This window comes from Oncorhynchus keta, chromosome 10 (assembly GCF_023373465.1).
Source record: "Oncorhynchus keta strain PuntledgeMale-10-30-2019 chromosome 10, Oket_V2, whole genome shotgun sequence".
In the NCBI taxonomy this organism is placed as follows: domain Eukaryota; kingdom Metazoa; phylum Chordata; class Actinopteri; order Salmoniformes; family Salmonidae; genus Oncorhynchus; species Oncorhynchus keta.
Window position 1 is genome coordinate 25,602,724 of NC_068430.1, and position 21,098 is coordinate 25,623,821.

General features: G+C 42.1%; 1 protein-coding gene across 3 annotated transcripts in view; it reads left to right on the forward strand.

Annotated features, from left to right (window-relative positions):
• Nucleotides 1–2,318: 2,318 nt before the first annotated feature.
• Nucleotides 2,319–21,098, forward strand: part of LOC118388428 (prickle-like protein 2) — a 112,341-nt gene continuing 93,561 nt past the window's right edge. For 2 of the 3 annotated variants that reach the window (XM_035777507.2, XM_035777506.2), the window contains exons 1-2: nucleotides 2,319–2,681; nucleotides 3,324–3,407. The gene's annotated coding sequence lies outside the window, so the exon portion shown is untranslated. Of the gene's footprint in view, nucleotides 2,682–3,323; nucleotides 3,408–10,736; nucleotides 10,786–11,013; nucleotides 11,128–21,098 lie in introns of all 3 variants that reach the window. The other variant, XM_035777503.2, reaches the window with a different exon arrangement.

Consider the following 21,098-nt stretch of genomic DNA (forward strand, 5'->3'; position numbering starts at 1 on the left):
ACACCTGTAAGTCTACGGAGCCCAGGTGCTAGGATCACACTGTCATTCACAGCTCCAACTTCAAATATCACTGTCAAAAGGAGAAGATCGAACAACTACTCTGACACCTACAAGGTAAACTGGGTAATTAACTTGTTTCTCCAATCACTTTCTAATATGCTTATGAGTTACAATCTCTCAGTGGACACGTATCTACTGTTTTATTGGCATCCTAATCACATGGAATCTGTTTCCATGAGTACTTATATGAGGTGCTATGACTTGAGCTCAATCTAACCTTATCAGCAATTCATACACAACCACATGCTCACTCATATCCTCTGGCAATACTCAATCTGGAACAGACTGCTAAATAGGTGGGTTGATATAATTATCCAGGTAAAGTGTTTAGCCTAGGGTTAGAGCAGCCGCAGTGTCCCACCTGAACTGTTGCCTCCTCCCCTTCGGGTGAGTTCAGCGTCACTGCACCCTGTATCACCAACCAGAGCCCTGTGCCATGCTAACTAAGTGGTAACAGACAGAAAACCCCTTTGTGGGGTTGCTACTAAAACCACCTTAGTATGCAGTATTCCATTGGAAGGCTTTGACATTTCCCCCTGCAGCAGTGCAGGGAGAGTTACCTCTGAATTATGCAGTAGAGCAAGTTCAGCTGTTTCTTTAATCTAACCTCGTGGAGCTGTGCAGACTGCATGTTCATATTTTTTTAGAGCACATTTTATGCTGGGAGTGGTTGGAGTCCCCTGTCAATGTGGAATATGTGTTTTGTGTGTATTATGTATAGATTACATGGTTTCACATCATCATCATCTTGTACTGGAGTGAATATTTAGAAACAATTTCTATTCTATTCCATGTTTGTATTTTTTTATTTTGAACTACAGTTTATATCTAACCATTGTGTAGAATCAGGTGTGTGTGTGTGTGGGGAGGGGGGGGGGTTATGGTTGTCTGTGTCTGTGTCTGCATCTGTACCTGTGCTTGCATCTGTGTCTGTCTATGTCTGTGCCTGTGTGTGCTCAAATCAGACATATTCCCAGATCTTCCCACACAGATTAAACAGTGACCTCGGTCCTTATAGGTCCTGGGGCTCTACTGTACATTCCCAACACATGTGTCCTTTATCCTAAGGACATTTTATTTCTGAACACTGAAAATTGTGAGGTAAAAAATCATGGCATGCCCTGGAAAAAATAAATGAGACACCTCGACCATGATGATCCTCATCCTGTTTTTAGATAACATCAGGATTATGGTAAACCCAGTGGCAGATAAAACACCTTGTAGAACAGCCGCCACCACCATCACCATCATTGCTGTACATACACAAACTGTGTGTGTGTGTGTGAGCGCGCGAGCGTGCGTATATATCTCTCTCTGTCTGTATAGAGCCTGCTGATGTGGAACATTGTGGACGTTTTAGTCCACAGGAGAGAGGAAGTCTTAAGATCAAAGCTCTCACCTTCAAACAGTAGACAGCGCTGACTTCTTCAGAGTAGTGCAACCTAGTTCCAGATTCAAAAGTGTTGAAGATGTCTGAAGATGTCTGAACAAAAGTGTTGAAGATGTCTGAACAAAAGTGTTGAAGATGTCTGAACATTGTGGGAAGTGAAGCAAGGTAAGCACATAGAAATGTAGTGAATTGAGTGGTACATGAGCATGTTGAAGATAGAGAAAAGCCAAGAGGGAATTCAATGAGTTGTATAATATATTAGGCAGTAATACCATCCTTTGAATGAATCTAAGATTTTAAAAAATATATATATACAATTGCCCAGTAAAGTGAATAGAGCCCTGAGCATGGAGATTATTGCAGTGATATTCTTAACATGGCTCTGCTCTCTGTGAAGAATTCTCCTTTGAGAGGAAAAGCCTTGGGACTCAAAGCTCTCGAGTGCATTGAGTCTGTCTGCCTGAGTCTTGGTGATGCGGCAAAGCTTTTCTCTGGTGGTGAATGGCAAGCACTTGTTGGAGAGCCAACTCTGCCTGCTATACCTCACAGGAAATTGAAATGGGAAATTCCAGAGTGGGAGGAAAAAGTTGGACACTTCATCAAACAAATGGTGGAAAATTGTATAATTTCTGACCAAATGTGACTTGGAGAGAATACAGTGAAGTGAGTCCTCAGTTCTGTGTTTGAGAAGGGGAGTTTCTTGGGTTGGCTTGGTTACAGTCTGACAGTAAAACATTAGCATAGGAAAACTCATGAACGATTCAAAGGCAAAGTTTTCCAACTGTTTAGTTTATTTCATACAGTAGGCCTATATGATGGAAAAATACTCTGACAATTCACTTGTAATGTCAATTACATTTTGATTCTATGTAGCCTAATGAACGTGGTTAACACTTTACTTTTAGAAATGTAATTAATAACGACAGTGTAAAGTGTTACTTGCAATATTTAGCTGTGAATACGAATATATTCTGCGGAATTTGCTGCTTCTATTGGAGGCAATAAGGTAGAGCTGGAGTATCCGGAAACCGCGCTTCTTCATTGATGAATGAAACGCGAGGGCAGGGCTCTCTGTTTGAGGAAAGTCGAGCGCCACGATTTGTTTACGAACGTGCGCGGACACTCTTCAAGTGTACCTTTTGCTTTATTGGTCTCAGTTCTCATCCCACCGTCCTGGAACAAGACTGGTATGTTCACTCGCAGCTCCAAGAAGAGAGAATCCAGTAGAACGGTGAGTGATGCAAGTTGTCGTTTTTCATAGGATCCCACGTTTTTGCAGAAATATAATAAAACGATGCTTGCATGACAACGGCATCAGTGTGGTTACCAGTTTCCACAAACACTGTGCTGTGTAAATGCAGTCTGTGGACTTTGTTTCTCAATCGGCAAAGCAGTGCAATCCTCTTTGTACCGTTTCCGTGGGGAAGTTACATCTGCTCGGGAAAGATAACGCATCCACCAATACAAATCAAAGACTAATTAAGTCTCATTAATTGGCCTGCTGATGAATAGTTGGTTTTGTATTCTACGCCAATACGCATACTTTGTCAAACCTTTCATAGAGACTTCTGTTTTTATGAACTGTTAGACTGAGGCACAGAACTATATTTTTTTCCAACATATTTTCTTTGTATCAGTGGTATTTTGGGGGAATTTTGCCCAGGTCATATACTCAAAGGGAGTAGGGCCTAATGCACCTGGATTTATGTCATTGTAATGTCTCAAAATTTCGATGCCTTTCGAGATAATCTGTAAACCTACTCTGTCCCAATGTGAATTGTTGTCATGTGAGAGACAGCATATTGTATGTGTTTGATGAAGAGATGCGTTATAGAAGGAGGTATCATATATCGGTTCTTCTCTCTGTCACTAGCTGAACACCCTTTCTGAATCAGAGTGAACAGCTGTGTAACGTGTGTGGAGACCAGTGACCGGGCTTCATTCTGCACCAATGGAGGTAGGGACCCTCTCTCTCTCCTTCTCTATTTATACACTTACCCTTACTTTTACAGGGCATCTCTCTACTCCCTCCCTGCCTGCCAAAAACTTCAGTTAGTATCAGTTAAAAGATTCAGTCGTGGTAGTTGGTAAGGTGGAATAGTGCTGGCTCCTTGTTTGAGAAAACATCCTGAGGAAACTCTGAATACATACTGCTCTTGAATAGTATAGACCATATCTCTATTCCAGTTTGAGGCATTGGACACTTCCTTCTCTGCTAGAGCACTGGTCTGGAGGACACCTGTGAGTTACTGAAGCCCTCATGTGTTAAGGTTTTAATGGACTCAGCCATGCATATCAGAGTCAGCAAGGCATTGTTCATGATCTGTGTGCCCTAACATAAGTTGACTTTAAGAAAGCCATTTATGCAGTATGGGATATTTGAAGCAATCATTCTACACACACTCTCCGCTTGTATTTGTTTTTGAGTGAAAGGAATGAGCGTTGGGTAGACTTTCATATGCAGCACTTATAAACTGTATTGTGTTTAGGTATGATTCACTATGAGGCTATATATTAAGACAACATTCATTTTCCAGAACTGTTTAAAATAGTTGAACTGTGTGTGTGCAAACTTTATTACAAAAATTATTAGTTAAACTGTGTGGGACAAGCAAAAGCTCTTTTCAGTGTTAAATCGGGGCACTCTTCGATTATTGAAAGCAATAACTTTTACCTCTACATGATGGTTTAATTTCTTCCAAGAAAAAGTAGACATCCCTCTATGCGACATGTCCTCTCTATCAGCAATGTAAGCAGCCCTAATGAAGGCCAAGCCTGGTCTGTCTGTAAAAGAGGGTCTACACTGAGAGAGGAGGGGCTGCCAGTCTTGGCAGAGGCTCATCAGGCCTCCATTCTGTAAACTATTACAGGGCAACAGCCAACCTCTGGAATGTGCCTTTAATTGCCTGTGTTTGCAGTGCCACAATAAAAGTAAACCTTTTCCCGACAAACCAACCCAACGGCAGACATTTCTTACAGACGGCCTTGAAAACTCTGCTTTGTGTGCAGAAGCTAGAACAGTGCGAGGGAACTTTATGGCTATGAACATCACTGAACTCCTTTGTTCCTTTCTAAAAGAAAACACTCCAACCAGTCTCTTCCTCCCTGGTTCTCAGCAAAGTATGTTTTCATGCCGATTGATGTAGATATGGGTGTTTTATTTTGAATGTGGACTTTAGCTGACCTCAGTGTTGGAGATTAGGTCATCGGAGAAGGCAGGTGCGTACATAGTATAGACAGTACTGTAGCTAGGCTACTATATAACCCTGCTGTTTATTAACTAAGAGTGCCAAAACTGCTAAGTCAACACAGGGACCTGCAAGACTGCCAAAACCAGACCTTGAATTGTCTCCCTGGGAAATTATTGATGATGCTCATGGTGTATATGGGTTGGGATTGGGACTGGGCTATTTAAAAAAAAAATGTGTATATATATATATATATCTTGTTCTCTATAACAGCCTTTAAACAGCCACTGTTGCTGATGTCAGAGACATAGTTGCACAATAGCACCCTCTTTGATGACATGCACTGTGTGAGTCTGGAGGAAAGCCAAGGAGGTTGGGAAAGCCAGGCCATGTAAAGAACTGTGTTGAACTCTCAGAAATGAATAACTAACAGTAAAAGGGACTGGGCTAAGTAAGCGCTGAGATCCACATCCCCCTACCATTCCCTACACTTTAACATGTGTATCTCCAGAATTGTCCAAAATATTGATGCTTTTCTAAATGTTCAGGAGCTTGAGATTTCAGGAAGAGTTCGCGGCAGTTTTTTTTGCTTCTTTCCTTCTTCTGTGCTATAAAGAAGCTTCCGCTAAGCTGGTGTCCAGGGGTTTTATACCTACTCTTCCGCAGTGGTTTTATTGTGTTGGCTGGTCCCATTCAGGTCCTATTGAAGGCCCAGTCAAGTGCCATCCATTTTAAATTACTCAGGTCTACTACTGACCAGATTCTTCACCGACCACTGTTGAGCTTTCATCCAACCAATCACACTCAGTTTCTCACACTCTTTCTGAAAAAGATTGACTAAAGGAAAACTCCAATAAGAATTCGTCACTTTAGTATAACATGATTTGTTCTCAGAAAAGCAATGTATGCAAACGGGAATACGTTATGCGTTACTGTGAGCTACTGTCTTCTAAATGGACTACAGGATGAATAGACTACAGGATGGATAGACTACAGGATGGATAGACTACAGGATGGATAGACTACAGGATGGATAGACTACAGGATGGATAGACTACAGGATGGATAGACTACAGGATGGATAGACTACAGGATGAATAGACTACAGGATGGATAGACTACAGGATGAATAGACTACAGGATGGATAGACTACAGGATGAATAGACTACAGGATGGATAGACTAAAGGATGGATAGACTACAGGATGGATAGACTACAGGATGGATAGACTACAGGATGGATAGACTACAGGATGGATAGACTACAGGATGAACAGACTACAGGATGAATAGACTACAGGATGGATAGACTACAGGATGAATAGACTACAGGATGAATAGACTACAGGATGGATAGACTACAGGATGGATAGACTACAGGATGGATAGACTACAGGATGGATAGACTACAGGATGGATAGACTACAGGATGGATAGACTACAGGATGAATAGACTACAGGATGGATAGACTACAGGATGGATAGACTACAGGATGGATAGACTACAGGATGGATAGACTACAGGATGGATAGACTACAGGATGAATAGACTACAGGATGGATAGACTACAGGATGGATAGACTACAGGATGGATAGACTGCTGTATGCCAAGTTGTATTGATTCAGGGGATTAGTTTGATTTGCCTCTGGCTTCAGAACAATTCAATCTGTCCATTTCAATAATGCCAATATATTCTGATGAAAAGTAGCTGCACATTACTAACCCTAATGCAAGTGTGTCAGAGAGCCAGTGTAGCTGTGTAACCAGAGTTGGCAGTTGTAGGCAGGGGAGGTTAGGATAGGGGAAGACAGGAGTGGATTTAACTTGCACAACGTGCTCCTTTGAATTATTAATGCTAGCCGTTGGCTTGATTGATTTTGTTCCGTGCTAATGAGACTCATTACAGAGCTTATTAACATGAGCACTGTGTGAGAGCAGATATCTGATCAGCCTGATCGTGTGACCCACTTAACTCTCCACTGGTGTGTTTTAAAGCTGTGTTCGATAACTCCCCTAACGCACTGCCAAGGCATGTTCGATAACTCAGCTAACGCACTGCCAAGGCATGTTGGCGCACCACTGCCAATGATAAGGGTGCTTGAATGTTAACACTTGACCAGTAGTTAATACTAGGGCAGGTTATAGTAATTTTACTGTAACTCCTGCAAAGTCTTCCCATTTGCAGTAATTTCTTCGTGCGGTATCTTAATTCACGTAGTACAATAGGTTAGTCTTGGTATTTGGAAAAAGCCTACTCTTGTATGCACCACTGGCCGAAGCTGAAACCCAAGTTGGAGTAAAATCAGAGGAGAAGGGATATGGAGGGTGTTTGAGTTTTAATCCGGCCTCAGTGAGCGCCCTAAAGGCCCACTGATGTCTGTCCTCACAGTAACCCCATCTGATCTGCATAACACAGACCCACCTTGCTATTCATCATGTTAACAAGTAGCCCGGTCAAATAAAACTGTCAGCCTGGTTTGGCATATGAATGTCCCTTTAAAGAGGACCCTCTCGTTTTTAATTCTGAAGAGGCCACAGCACTAAGGCGGGCGGGCGGGGGGAGAGACCCTGGTGGCCACCACCACACAATAGGCCTGTTGGATTTACCATGTAGTGTCAGTATTGGCATGGAGATGGATGCCAACCTCCAGTGAAAGCCCTGAAGAGGTTTACTGGTAATTATTGGACCAAATCCCTATCTCCTCCACTCCCTGTGTCCTTTGAAGTGGTAAGCAGCAACATCTGTGCCGTGTGGTAACACTCATTTAGGTCAGGAGGCAAATGAGATGTTGTGGCGGTTTTTTATTGTGTAAATTGAATGTTTTGTCTTTGTCATTTAAGAGGATCCAATTTTAAACGCCTGTGTTTTGACAGCGCCGGAGGGTTTTTGCTCAGCAATAATACAAACCCAGAGAACTCTTTAACCCTGAAATTAATCATAGTTTGACCTTTACAGATCCTCTGACAGGGTTGGGAGCCTATCCTCCCTCTTTTTCCCCTCCCTTTCTAGCTCTCTTACTCTCTTACTCCTCTCTCTCTGCATCAAAGGCTGGGTCAAGATCAGTTGCTTCTCTGAAAGCTTCTCTATGGGCTCAAGAGGGAGAAGCTGTCTTTGATTGGCTGTAATTCTTTTTTTTAAATTATTAAACGTTCCATTAGATATGGTGGTCACGGAAACGGGGAAGCATGTGGTAACCCGCTGAGACACCGAGGGCCAATCGGACGGCTCGTGAATTCCAATGGAGTGGCATGTTAAAAGTTGAGATGAGCCAGGGTTAGCTGTATCTAAAAGTCACCCCATGTGATGCAAACAGAGGTCATTGTGGAAGGACTACTCCCCAGATAAGAGCCTGTTTTATTAGTACAGTGTCTCTCCTATCCAGCGCTCTCCTTTGATCTCCAGTCATGTTGAAATATTGTGTTGTAAGCGCTGCTCTTTATGGCCTTTCTGTGTTTGTCTACCTGGAGAGGGGAAATTATATCTTTAGTCTGGATGAGATCCAAATTGTAATGATGCTGCTATCTATGACACCTGTAACAGATGCTTTACGCTGCTCAGGGAGATGAAATCCGTGTATGTGTGTTTTCTGTTACAAGGGTGTCATCATTTAAGCTAATGATTACATGACGGATGTGTTTGTATTCTTATTTGCAATATGGTAATCTGATGACTGTGTTGTGACCCAGTGGAAATGTCATAAAATAGGCCTACCTGATTACTTCTTATCCCTTGCGCAAATAGCCTACAGCTGTATCTGTCCCAAGCTCACTGGCTCGGGTAACTCTGAGGGCCCAAAATATGTCTTACATTGTTGCAAGAAGCTTCAGGCCAGACCCAACCTGATAGTGTTTCAAGTTCGTTGCAGACAGGCTGTGCATAGCCAATGTGATATATTTATTTTTATCAGGATATTTTCTACCTGCAGGCTGCAATGTTTTTATTTGTTAGCTTTATAGGCTATTTTTTACATAGTTGGCAATAGAAGTTACTTTTTTAGGTTTGCATAATTTTCATTTAGATAGAATTTTGATTAACCACGTGACAGTGATTTTTGAGATACGAAGACTTTATTATAATAATGAAATTAAACCGTTCTACAAATGTACATATGAAAACCATAACTGGCACGCAGATCAGTAGAAATGGTAAGATAAATTGGCATTACACATGAAAGTTTTCTGACTCCTCATGTAGCCTATTACCGGCAACTTCAGGAGAGTAAGGCAGAATCTGCGAAAACCAGTAGGAGCATGTGGATAGTCGGGTCAGGTTTTTTTTAATGACCTTGATCTCTGGCTCCCTCTTGAGTCATTTGAGTGTTATTTCATCGAACAGTGAGCTTAAAGCATCAGACATGCTCAATGCATACAGTGCGTTGACTTTTTCCACAATTTGTTAGGTTAAGCCTTATTCTAGAACATATGTTTTTATTATCTACACCCCATAATGACAAAGCAAAAACAGGTGTTTAGGAATTTTGGCTAATTTATTAAAAATAAAAACCATAAATATCACATTTACATAAGTATTCAGACCCTTTATTCAGTACTTTGTTGAAGCACCTTTGGCAGCAATTACAGCTTAGAGTCTTCTTGGGTATGACGCTACAAGCTCGGCACACCTGTATTTGGGGAGGTTCTGCCATTCTTCTCTGCAGATTCTCTCAAGCTCTGTCAGGTTGGAGGGGGGTTTTGCTGCACAGCTATTTTTTTTGTTCTCTCCAGATATGTTAGACCGGGTTCATGTCCGGGCTCTGGCTGGGCCACTCAAGGAGATTCATAGACTTCTCCCGAAGCCACTCCTGCTTTGTCTTGACTGTGTGCTTGGGGTCGTTGTCCTGTTGGAGGGTGAATCTTCGCCCCAGTCAGAGGTCCTGAGCGCTCTGGAGCAGGTTTTCATCAAGGATCTCTTTATACTTTGCTCTGTTCATCTTTGCCTCGATCCAGACTAGTCTCTCAGTCCCTGCCACTGAAAAACAACCCCACAGCATGATGCTGCCACCACCATGCTTCACCATAGGGATGGTGACAGGTTTCCTCTAGACGTGATGCTTGGCAATCAGGCCAAAGAATCTTGTTTCTCATGGTCTGAGAGTCTTTAGGTGCCTTTTGGCTAACTCCAAGCGGGCTGTCATGTGCCTTTTTTACTGAGGAGTGGCATCCGTCTGCCCACTCTACCATAAAGGCCTGATTGGTGGAGTGCAGCAGAGATTGTTGCCCTTCTGGAAAGTTCTCCCATCTCCACAGAGGAACTCTGGATCTCTGTCAGAGTGACCATCGGGTTCTTGGTCACCTCCCTGACCAAGGCCCTTCTCCCCCGATTGCTCAGTTTGGTCGGGCGGCCAGCTCTAGGAAGAGTCTCGGTGGTTCTAAACTTCTCCCATTTAAGAATAATCCAGGCCACTGTTCTTGCAGACAGTCAATGCTGCAGAAATGGTTTGGTACCCTTCACAGATCTGTGCCTCGACACAATCCAGTCTCGGCATTCTACGGACAATTCCTTCGACCTCATGGCTTGGTTTTCACTCTGACATGCACTGTCAACTGTGGAACCTTATATAGACAGGTGTGTGCCTTTCCAAATCTTGTCAATTAATTTAATTTACCACAGGTGGATTCCAAGTTGGAGAAACATCTCAAGGATGATCAATGGAAAAAGGATGCACCTGAGCTCAATTTGAAAGTCTCATAGCAAAGGGTTTGAATAGTTGTGTAAATATGGTATTTCGGTTTTATTTATTTTTATTTAGTCCATTATAGAATAAGGCTGTAACAAAATGTGGAAAAAGTCTAGGGGTGTGAATACATTTCGAAAGCACTGTATCTAGTTGATTTCATTAAAACACATAGGGTGTGTCTATATATGACATTGTAAAAAATACTTTTGTTCTTAACTGACTTGCCTCATTAAATAGAAAAAAAATGGATTAAGACATGATTTAAAATTTAGACCAATTGGAGACAGCCCTAAAACCCAGACAGCTTTTAGGGAAACACTTGTGACCTCTCATTGGGTTAAGCCACGGAAGAAGAGTAGCCAGAAATTAAAGCTTAATGTTTCTGCATGACGTCTCATTTTTAATTATTTGCCAACAGGGACAGTTTCGTGGCGAACAAGACACTAATTTGCCATTGGATAAATATGGTAAGATGAACACAGGCCTAGCTATCTGTCCATTCCCTAGCCTGTAATTTCATGAATTTGTGTGGTATTAAAATAATATCCCGCTAATGTTGAAAATTATGTAGAATTGCATCAAATTTTTATAAAAGGCAATTTTTTTTTTCTTCTCTCAGACCTGCAAATACGATGATAGATTCATAACATTTATAGTAAAAACATTGTATCTTTCCACCCTATTCTTGTCCACAGTTGTCTGCAAACCCACAACCTTCTGGCCCTCAGCCCTGTGCGCTATCAAAATTCCTGCGTTGCCATGTAATGCTTACAGGATGAAGAACCGTTTGGTCTGTCCAAGAATTGAGGGTAAACGGTAGACATGTTTTCTGTTATCCACTTTGTTTGAATTATTATTTAGGGTTTAAACGAGGGCCACTTTTTTTTTTTTTTTCAAGCGTTCAGGGAGGGTTTAGGTACAATATATTTTGCTGACGGGAGAGCCATCCATGTAACCCTTATTATAAATAATGTTTACTCCCTAACATAAATTAAATATTTGAAGTCATTAGTGTATGCTGTGCAAATGTTAACTATACTATAATTGTGGTAGTGTATAAGGCTTCACATTCCTACAACCCATCGACTTGTGCATCTTGTTCTCTAAAACAGCCATAAAGCCAAATTGAAGTGCTGTTGATTAATGTCTTGGCCCGGGCAGACAACACAAGTAGGGTCTTTACCCTGACTTTGACGCTGTGGACTGGCCAGTGTGCCAGTGCCAGAAAACCCACATAATCAGAGAGCCCAGAAGTCACAAGCCAAAACAGGCTCTCTTTGTGTTGACTCAGCATTGTGGTGACTTGCATTTTGAGTAGGTGCTTTTCATTCTGGGATGTTCAAAACCTTTTATTCAGTGTTGTGGGGTAACTTTCATTGTTTTCTAATTCTATGGGACCAGATCTTGTTTTAAGCTCTGAGGAGTCTTGTTCTCCACCTTCACTTAGTTGTTTGTGTTTACTGTCTCAGTGTTGAAACGCTTTTATTTTTCCACAGGGAGGCGAACATGTCTCATACAGACTAGACTGGAGTACATATCCTTTGTCCTAAAGGGCAATTAGTTTGCAGCAATAGCTATCAAATATGGATGTTTAAAAATGGTCACCCAGCTTTTATTATTGTGTTATCATTTCTTAATAGTGATCTGCAATTACATGTTTTTAACAACCATGAGAGATGGTCCTCATGGCACTGTGTGTGTTCCACAGCTGATTCCTGAACAAAAACATATTGTAATCTTGTGCCAGACTAGGGGTATCTCTGTGTGTCTTGTTGCTTTAGTCTGATCCCCATCTATTTTCCTAGACTGTTATTAGAGGTCATACTGAACAGGTGCCAAGCACTCTGTGTATTGGACTGAGACAGATAGGCATCCGAAAATCCCTCTGACCCAGAGAGAGACAGACTCACTAGATAGTGATGTAGACCAGCTTATCTACAGTATGTAGGAGAGAGGGAGAGGGCAAGTGAATCCCAATGTCTGGAGAAGTGCATTTGGTATTCTGAATCGATTTGTAACTTTGACTGTCATTGTAACTTTACATTCCTGTAGGAAAACATTCGTCCTCGTGATTTTGTTCGATTTGCATAAAAACCTTGTGGTTGCTGTTTACATGTTTGTTCCACTCTGAAATTAGGAGAATAAATAGATCAATGCACTCTCCCCCTTGATGTGAATAAATCCTGGATTTTCCCGGAGAGCTCCTTCCCCAGTAGTTTCTAGCCATGAAGGCAGTGTTCTGCTCTGCTTTGGAGTCTAGAGGACTTATTCCGCCTGCATCTCCACTGGTGCTGATCCTGGCTTAATGAACTGTCACCTGGAATAAAGGGGGAGTCTCGCAGCCGTCAGTCACACACTGACTTCACTACGTACCACAGCCTACAATTTCCACCCGCCCACACTTGTTAGGGTTTGCACTGTTCATTCATGTCATTTGACATGTTTTCCCGTTAACATCAGGCGATGCAGTCATTATCTCTGTGTCCCTTAGGCCAGGGTCAAAGGCCAGCGCTGACACACTCACACACACTGGCTAAGATACCGCCACAGCTGTGTTTCTGGTGTATCTATCTCTGTCCCCTCACCTAATTACCAGCCCCTCTCCACTTCCCATGACATTCCTGTGACTATTGGCATGTTCAGCAGTCTAACTTTTACCTTATGTTCATCTACAGTCCCCTTACTCTGGTGAACTCCGATGAGTCCTATACGCAGGATGTTGAGTTTGCTGTTACACCACCTAGTTGTTATTTAAAGTATTAGGATAGATTTCAGCCCTAGCCCAGAGTCACCAGCAGAGGTAAGTGTTGTATCTGACGTTATCGCCTGGCATTTTCATCACCAATATGGCCAGAAAGTTAGTTTCTCACTGTCGATTCAATTATTTTTTTATATCCATATAATGTATATATAATCAACATAACAAACAAATCAGAAGAGGGGCCCAAGTCAGGTGGATAAAAGACAAAACAATAGACATTTTAACACTTTCACTTAAATGTTTCCCTCTGGGATGGAAAATGGTGGCACTTCCTATTTTCATTGGAGCAGTATTCATTTGTTTAGTCACAAAAAATTTATTTGATGACACAGCAGTCAGTGTTGATGTATTGGAATGGTTTATTGATTTAGCCAACTGACTGGATATTGGTTGCCTTTTAGTAGCGTATTGAGCTGCAAGCATGACCATGGTACAATTCAATCTAACCAACACAGTGGTACATCACATTGTTTAAATGTTAAATCATATTTGAAGTGGTGTAATAAATGAATGTTTATAAGCTAAAATGAACATGTTCTGGTGTGTAGGTTTGCTTGTATCTGGCCCAAGATGTCTTGCGGACTGTGTTGCATCTATTCCCTCATGCTCAGGCTTTTCATACTGCGTATTCTGCATCATCCGAGGAGTGGGCGAAGTGTTATTTTTGGTCCCCATCACATCCACAGCTCACAATGACTCAAAGCACACAGCAGAATCCATGAGTGACGCAGTAGCAGATATCGTCAAAGCTCAACAACAAAACAGAGGAGGAATATTATAGAGAACAGAAAGGTCCTTCATCACCGGTCAACATTTTATGATGTCCCAAAGATTCTATACATACAGAAGCCTTTTTCTCTTGGCTATGCATATTGAGGTGTTTAAGCGTCCATACTTTGTGTGCGTGTCTATTAATAGCCAGGAGGACGCTAGTGAGCCCTGTGTTTCATAGATGAAAGAGTAGCCGCTCTGCTTTTCTGGACTCTGCTTATCAGTCCATCTGAAAGGAGAGGGAGAGGTCAGGAAGTTGCCTCTAATAGGAGGTCTGAGGCACTGCCAGCTTCCTGTGATCAGAGAAGGGACAACGTACGGCTTCGAGAGATCCTGAACACCCCAAAACAAACACGCACATCCTCTCCTTCACAACCTCACACACACACAACATGTACCTGCACACGCATGTTATGTTCTAATATCCTCGTGGGGACCTAAAATTAATTACCATTCCAAATTCTATTTACCCTAACCCTAAACCTATTTACCCTAACCCTAAACCTATTTACCGTAACCCTACCTTAACCCCTAATCCTAATTGTAACCCTAAACATAACAACCTAACCCCTAAGATTAAAATAGCCTTTGTCCTCATGGGGACATGGGAAATGTCCTCATGAGGGACACTGAACACCATGACACTCAGGGCAACACAATCACACATTCCTTCACAAACTGACACACACACACGCATGCTATGTTCTTCTATCCTCGTGGGGAGCTAAAATTAATTTCCATTCAAAATCCTTAACTGCTAACCCTGACCATAACCCTAACCTTAACCCCTAACCCAAACTCTAAACCTAACCCCTAAGCTTAAAATAGCATTTTTCCTCATGGGGGTGTGGGAAAATGTCCCCACAAGGGAGAATTTTACTATCTTTGTGGGGACCATTTGGGGATTTTAGGTCCCCACAAGAATAGTGTAACCAGTGTATCTCCGTTTGATAGTAATGTCACCACTGGGCACTGTAATGGTCTTCCACCTGAAACTTGAGAACATGAGACTTTTAAGACTATTCTACACCATGTTTATGGATGTAACATGTTTAAAAGGTTGTGTGTGTACGTGCATGTGTGCCTGCGGTAGCGAGTGGGAGATGGGAGGCAGCGTTAAGAGTATTTCAGAATGAGCACCATGTGAGGTTCCTTCAGTAGGCCTTACCAATATCACCCTATTAAATCCTCCAATCCTAGAGGAGAATTATTGCACAAGAAACCCGAACTCTTGCTCCAGCAACTCCGTATAGCACTGCATATTTGAATGCAACGCAGATGCTCTCTCTTGTAGGGACACATTTATTTGTGTAAATTGACTAATTCCCAAGGAGATGTGTGTGAGTGGCTGCTGGTGCCTGTTGGTGCCTTGACAACTGGCCAGCCCAGAATAACATTGTCACCCTAATAATGGTAATGGCTATGGTCAGAGAGCCAACAGGCAGGGCCTATACAACACAGCCAGATTAACAGCTAGAAGAAGGAAGGCAGTAGGAGAGAGGAAAAATAGCTATTTTGTGAATTGAATTGGCTTTGGACTCCAGTGACCTTGTTTTGTCCTAATAATCTGCTTAGTCGTACTACACGTCCTGAGAACAGCTCAGTATTGCTCTTCAGCGTTCGCTTGATCCAGCTCACTGCATCGCTGTAAAGTTGAGACTGAGTGAGGAACTTGGATTGAGTTCATGTAGATAAGCTTCAACGAACCTCAACCTTTTTTTTAAGATAAGCCAGACAGTTCTAAGAATGAAGCACTTTGTGAGGGATAGTGTTTCATTTCAAGTAATTGACATCAGGTAAGGGTCCCCTCCTAAAATGTGTCATTGACACTGCAGAATCAAATCAAATCAAATGTTATTGGTCGCATACACACACATAGCAGAAAGTTTTTGCGGGTGTAGGAACACAAGCATTTTGCTATCTCCAACAGTGCAATAACATCTAACAATGAAAAGCAAACCCTTTACTGGTCTGTTGAGGGTTTGATAGTTTGGTATGTAAATAAATGACCCACGGTTTGTCTGGACTGTCTCAGTGTAGCAGAGTCACATAGAGTTATTGAACTCATAAAGTCTGCATTGCAATTGAAAAGTTTAGGACCTTGTGTCTTGTGAAATAGGAGACTATATAACTAACAAGTCAAGGCCATTTTTCATGTTTAGGCCACTCAGTGATTTATCTCTCAACCTGATATCCTTGTAGTTTGAGCTAGCAGGCAGCGTTCTTCTTTCACTCAGTTTGAAGTTGAACGTGTTCAAATTAGCTTTGACTATTAATAGGATGTCATATCTAACGACCAGAATCAGTCCAGTCCATGGCATCACAGGTTATTGTAAGTTCAGTACCACCACACTGCCACCAACCCAGCAGAGTGATGTGGTGAATATGCAGGTTGTCATGTGTTAAAGTTAACCAGGAGAATACTGCAGGCTCACTGGGGACTGAGACATCATGGAGGAGGGATTACACATCGTAGGTGTGAAATCATCACTCTCTAACCACACTCTCGCAGGATCCTGATGTGGTGTCACTAATGTGGAACAGCACTTTCTATGCTTTTGGCAGTTTCAAACAAACCAACAATCTGACAACTGTCTGTTTGGCTTTCTGTCACGAATAGAACAAACCATACAGAATCACATTGGGGAGGGATTTATCATCTTTATCCAGTTGACGCTCAGACAAAACCTAGATAATGACTTTATTTAAGTGACAGCTTGCATTTAAAGCCCACACCAGAGAACAGAACACCCTGATCCAGCGAATCAAAAGACTGTTGTATCAATGTCAGAGGTCAGCTTTTAACTAACATCCATTTCCCCTCCATAATCCTCTGCTCTGTGGTCTTCTCACACGCAGGACAGTGGACAGAGAGGCAGGCCAAGCCAGGGGGACTCTGTTTACATTTCACCAGGCTGGATCCTGTCAGACACATGCAATGTTGTGAATGTTCCATAGTGGTCTAGTGTACCTATAATCTAGTAGTATGCTTCACGATAACTAATTCAGCTGCAAAGCAAGTGATGAACTTGGCTTTCTGTTCAGTAAAATATTGGAAAACCATCCCGCTCTCCATTCTTATGAACATACAGTAAAAATCCAATGTGATAACAAACAGATACCAAATTATACAGACAATATTTTACTGCACGATACAGTGTAAAAAGCATCGACACTTATTTGTGCTTTACCCTAGTTTAAACCTTATTATACAAAATGTCTCTACCTTTCTACTAAATCTTCATCAGACTTTCTTCTATACGGTAGAGGTGACGTGTTTCCTCAAGCTGTCAACACCTGGACTGCTGAATGTTCAGACTAATAGTTCCCTGGTCTCTGGGTCTGTGCTCTTGACTCATGGCTCTGTGCTGCATACTTTTAGAGTTAGGTTAGCTTTACCTCAGTTAAACCCCTCTCTGTAAAGCAAGCCTCAGTCTATATCATCACACGCACACATTCCTTTCTGTAGAGTGGATCTTGCTCATTTAGGGCAGCGATCAAAGGCTCACATATTTAACAGTCTTTTGGGGTGTAATTTCTTTCTCGTTTGATTCTAATGAGCAGGCCTGGTCTTATTTATTTACTTAAATCCTCTTCTTCCTCTTTTTGCCTCTAATGTCTGCTGATTGAAGCCAAATACACACATAATGAATGCTGTATACAAGTATGCTGAGTAAAATGTAAACTGTTTAGGTAAAAGGGGTGACGCCTTAGCCATAAAAAGGCATTTTGTGACCTATAAATTGGGAATCCATTGTCATGTCTTGTTGAGAAATATCACCTATAAACGGTGACTTAACCTCAGCCGGCCCGTATGGGTTTCACAGTGCAGTTCACCAAGCCCTGTTGCTGCATCTGGCCATCTGGTTTGAATCAGAATCTCTGTTTGTTTGTCTCCTAATGTGTTTTACTAGGGAGGCTGACTATGATGACTGGATCCAGAACCATGATGCATGTGTAAATGTTCCTGCACTGGTATCCACTCTGGGATGAGCGGTCCAAAATATTTCCTTTCACTCCAGATAGGAACAAAAGAGTGAAAGTGATATGTATTAAATGTAGGGCCATTATGGGTTGTGTTGGAAGAAGAGGTGTCTGTATATCGGAGAAGGATAGGCGGGGGGTCTGACATCGTTTGAGGTGTTCCACTCCTGTCGTCCGAGGTGTTCCACTCCAAGGTGTTCTCTTTGTCACTCTGACAGGTGGGGTTTAGTGGCATGTGTGTGTCACCATACCATACAGATGTTAATCTTCATTTGATCTGCCTGTTGCAGGAGAACTTTTGGTGTATTTGAGGTTTAAAAAGGCTTCTGAACTTTAATTTCCCATTATGAAATTTCAGACTTTATTTTCTAAAATGTGCATTGATTATAATCCACATAATAATTCACATTTCCTGTTGCTTTAGGATTATTTTCCTGCAACAAACTGGCTCAAATGAATATCTTACATCTGTACAGGCTGGGGGTGTGAGCAGGTGCTCAATGGCTAATCTCGTCCTGTGACAGAAGGACGTCCAAAGGTTTGTGTGTGTGTTCCTCCATATTAGGAGGGCGTTTCCATATCTTAATTGTTAAAGAGTTGATGCTTGACATGGGTCTTCTGTCAGCTTGTGTATCTATCCATTCATATGGTCCAATTCAGTGTGTTTTGATGAATGTCTATGGGAGCCCCAGAGAGTCTGTAGGGACTGTTGGCCTGGGCATGAATGTCTGTGTTGTGTAAATGTGAAGCTGGTCCTCCTGAGAGGAACAGTGGCCTTATCTGTGTCTCAAAGTTGACCTTTTATTATTACATCTAAAACAAATACATCTCAACGAACTGATGGCTGAGACTGCAATGTCCCAGTAGACACACACACAGAGACTGTGTCTTTGTTCCAGGGGTCCAGGTTTGCAAGGGTAGCAGAGAAATCGCCTTGTGACTGTTAAGGCCTCACCCTCCGCCTACGTCAGCGAGGGACATCATGTGACAGACATCATATCATGTGAAGCCTCAGTTATGCACTTATGCAAAAGATTCTTTCTCTCTTCCTTCTTCTATTTCAATCTCTCTTGCTCACTATACCTCCCCTCTTCCTCTCTCTCTCTTGCTTCCTGTTCCTCTATCTCCCTCCACTCCCTATTCTTCTCTGGGTCTCTCACCACCTCTTCATCTGGTATGTCAGGCACGTCCTGTATGTAGATTGGTGCCACAGCCTCTCTCAATGCAGACTCAGCCTCTGCCCTGTTTGAATTGTAAATGCTCAAACTCTGGCAAGCTGTGCACCTTTTACAGTGAATAATGCATTTGGACTACAAGGTGTGTGTGTGTGTGTGTGTGTGTGTGTGTGTGCGTGTGCGTGTGCGCGCGCATTTTGTTAGTGTCTATAGGCCAGAAGGTGACGGTTTTGAATTAAATAAACCCAAGTCTTCTCTTCTACTGTGACTCACTGTGACAATTCATTCTTTTACTAACAAGGATCAATATTTCTCAGTCAACAGTCTTTAAAAAATATGGCTTTTGTGTTTACATGTACAGTTGAAGTCAGAAGTTTACATGTTTTTCAACCACTCCACAAATTTCTTGTTAACAAACTATAGTTTTGGCAAGTCGGTTAGGACATCTACTTTGTGCATGGAAAATTCTAGAAAATTATGTCATGGCTTTAGAAGCTTCTGATAGGCTAATTTACATAATTTGAGTCAATTGGAGGTGTGCCTGTGGATGTCTTTCAAGGCCTACCATCAAACTCAGTGTCTCTTTGCTTAACATCATGGGAAAATCAAAAGAAATCAGCCAAGACCTCAAAAAACAATTGTAGACCTCCACAAGTCTGGTTCATCCTTGGGAGCAATTTCCAAAAGCCTGAAGGTACCATGTTAATCTGTACAAACAATAGCACGCAAGTATAAACACCATGGGACCACGCAGCCGTCATACCGCTCAGGAAGGAGACTCGTTCGGTCTCCTAGAGATGAACATACTTTGGTGCGAAAAGTGCAAATCAATCCCAGAACAACAGCAAAGGATCTTGTGAAGATACTGGAGGAAACTGGTACAGAAGTATCTATATCCACAGTAAAACGAGTCCTATATCGACGTAACCTGAAAGGCCGCTCAGCAAGGAAGAAGCCACTGCTCCCAAGAGCGCCATTAAAAAGCCAGACTACGGTTTGCAACTGCACATGGGGACAGAGATTGTACTTTTTGGAGAAATTGCCTCGTCTGAGGAAAGAAAATAGAACTGTTTGGCCATAATGACCATTGTTATGTTTGGAGGAAAAGTGGAAGGCTTGCGAGCCGAAGAACACCATCCCAACCATGAAGCTCTGGGGTGGTAGCATCATGTTGTGGAGGTGCTTTGCTGCAGGACGGACTGGTGCACTTCACAAAATAGATGGCATCATTAGGCAGGAACATTTTGTGGATATATTGAAGCAACATCTCAGGACATCAGTTAAAGGTTGGTCCCAAATGGGTCTTCCAAATGGACAATGACCCAAGCATACTTCCAAAGTTGTGGCAAAATTGCTTAAGGACAACAAAGTCAAGCTATTGGAGTGGCCATCACAAAGCCCTGACCTTAATCCTATAGAAAATGTGTGGACAAAACTGAAAAAGTGTGTGCGAGCAAGGAGGCCTACAAACCTGACTCAGTTACACCCAATTTATTGTGGGAGGCTTGTGGAAGGCTACCGAAACATTTGACCCAAGTTAAACAATTTAAAGACAATGCTATCAAATACTAATTGAATGTATGTAAACTTCTGACCCACTGGGAATGTGATGAAAGAAATAAAAGCTGAAATAAATAATTCTCTATTATTCTGACATTTCACATTCTTAAAATAAAATGGTGATCCTAATATTTACTAGGATTCAATGTCAGGAATTGTGAAAAACTGAGTTTAAATGTATTTGGCGAAGGTGTATGTAAACTTCCGACTTTAACATTTAACATTTAAGTCATTTAGCAGACGCTCTTATCCTGTACATGTGTGCACGCCTCATTGGGTTAGCCATAGAAGAAACCAGTGCATATATTAGTCTGAGGTGATGGACTGTCGTGGCTGATTTTAATGGTGTGAGACAATTGAGTGGTCGGTGGACAGACTTTCTGCCCAAACACAAAGAGTCTGTCTCTACACCCACAAAGGCCCTGGCCCAGTACAGGCAGCCTCATCACTGAGACAGTCATCAGGCCTTGCCTGCTAGACTTGGATTTGGACCAGCCAGCACCTGTGAACTCCAGTAGGTTCTAATGAT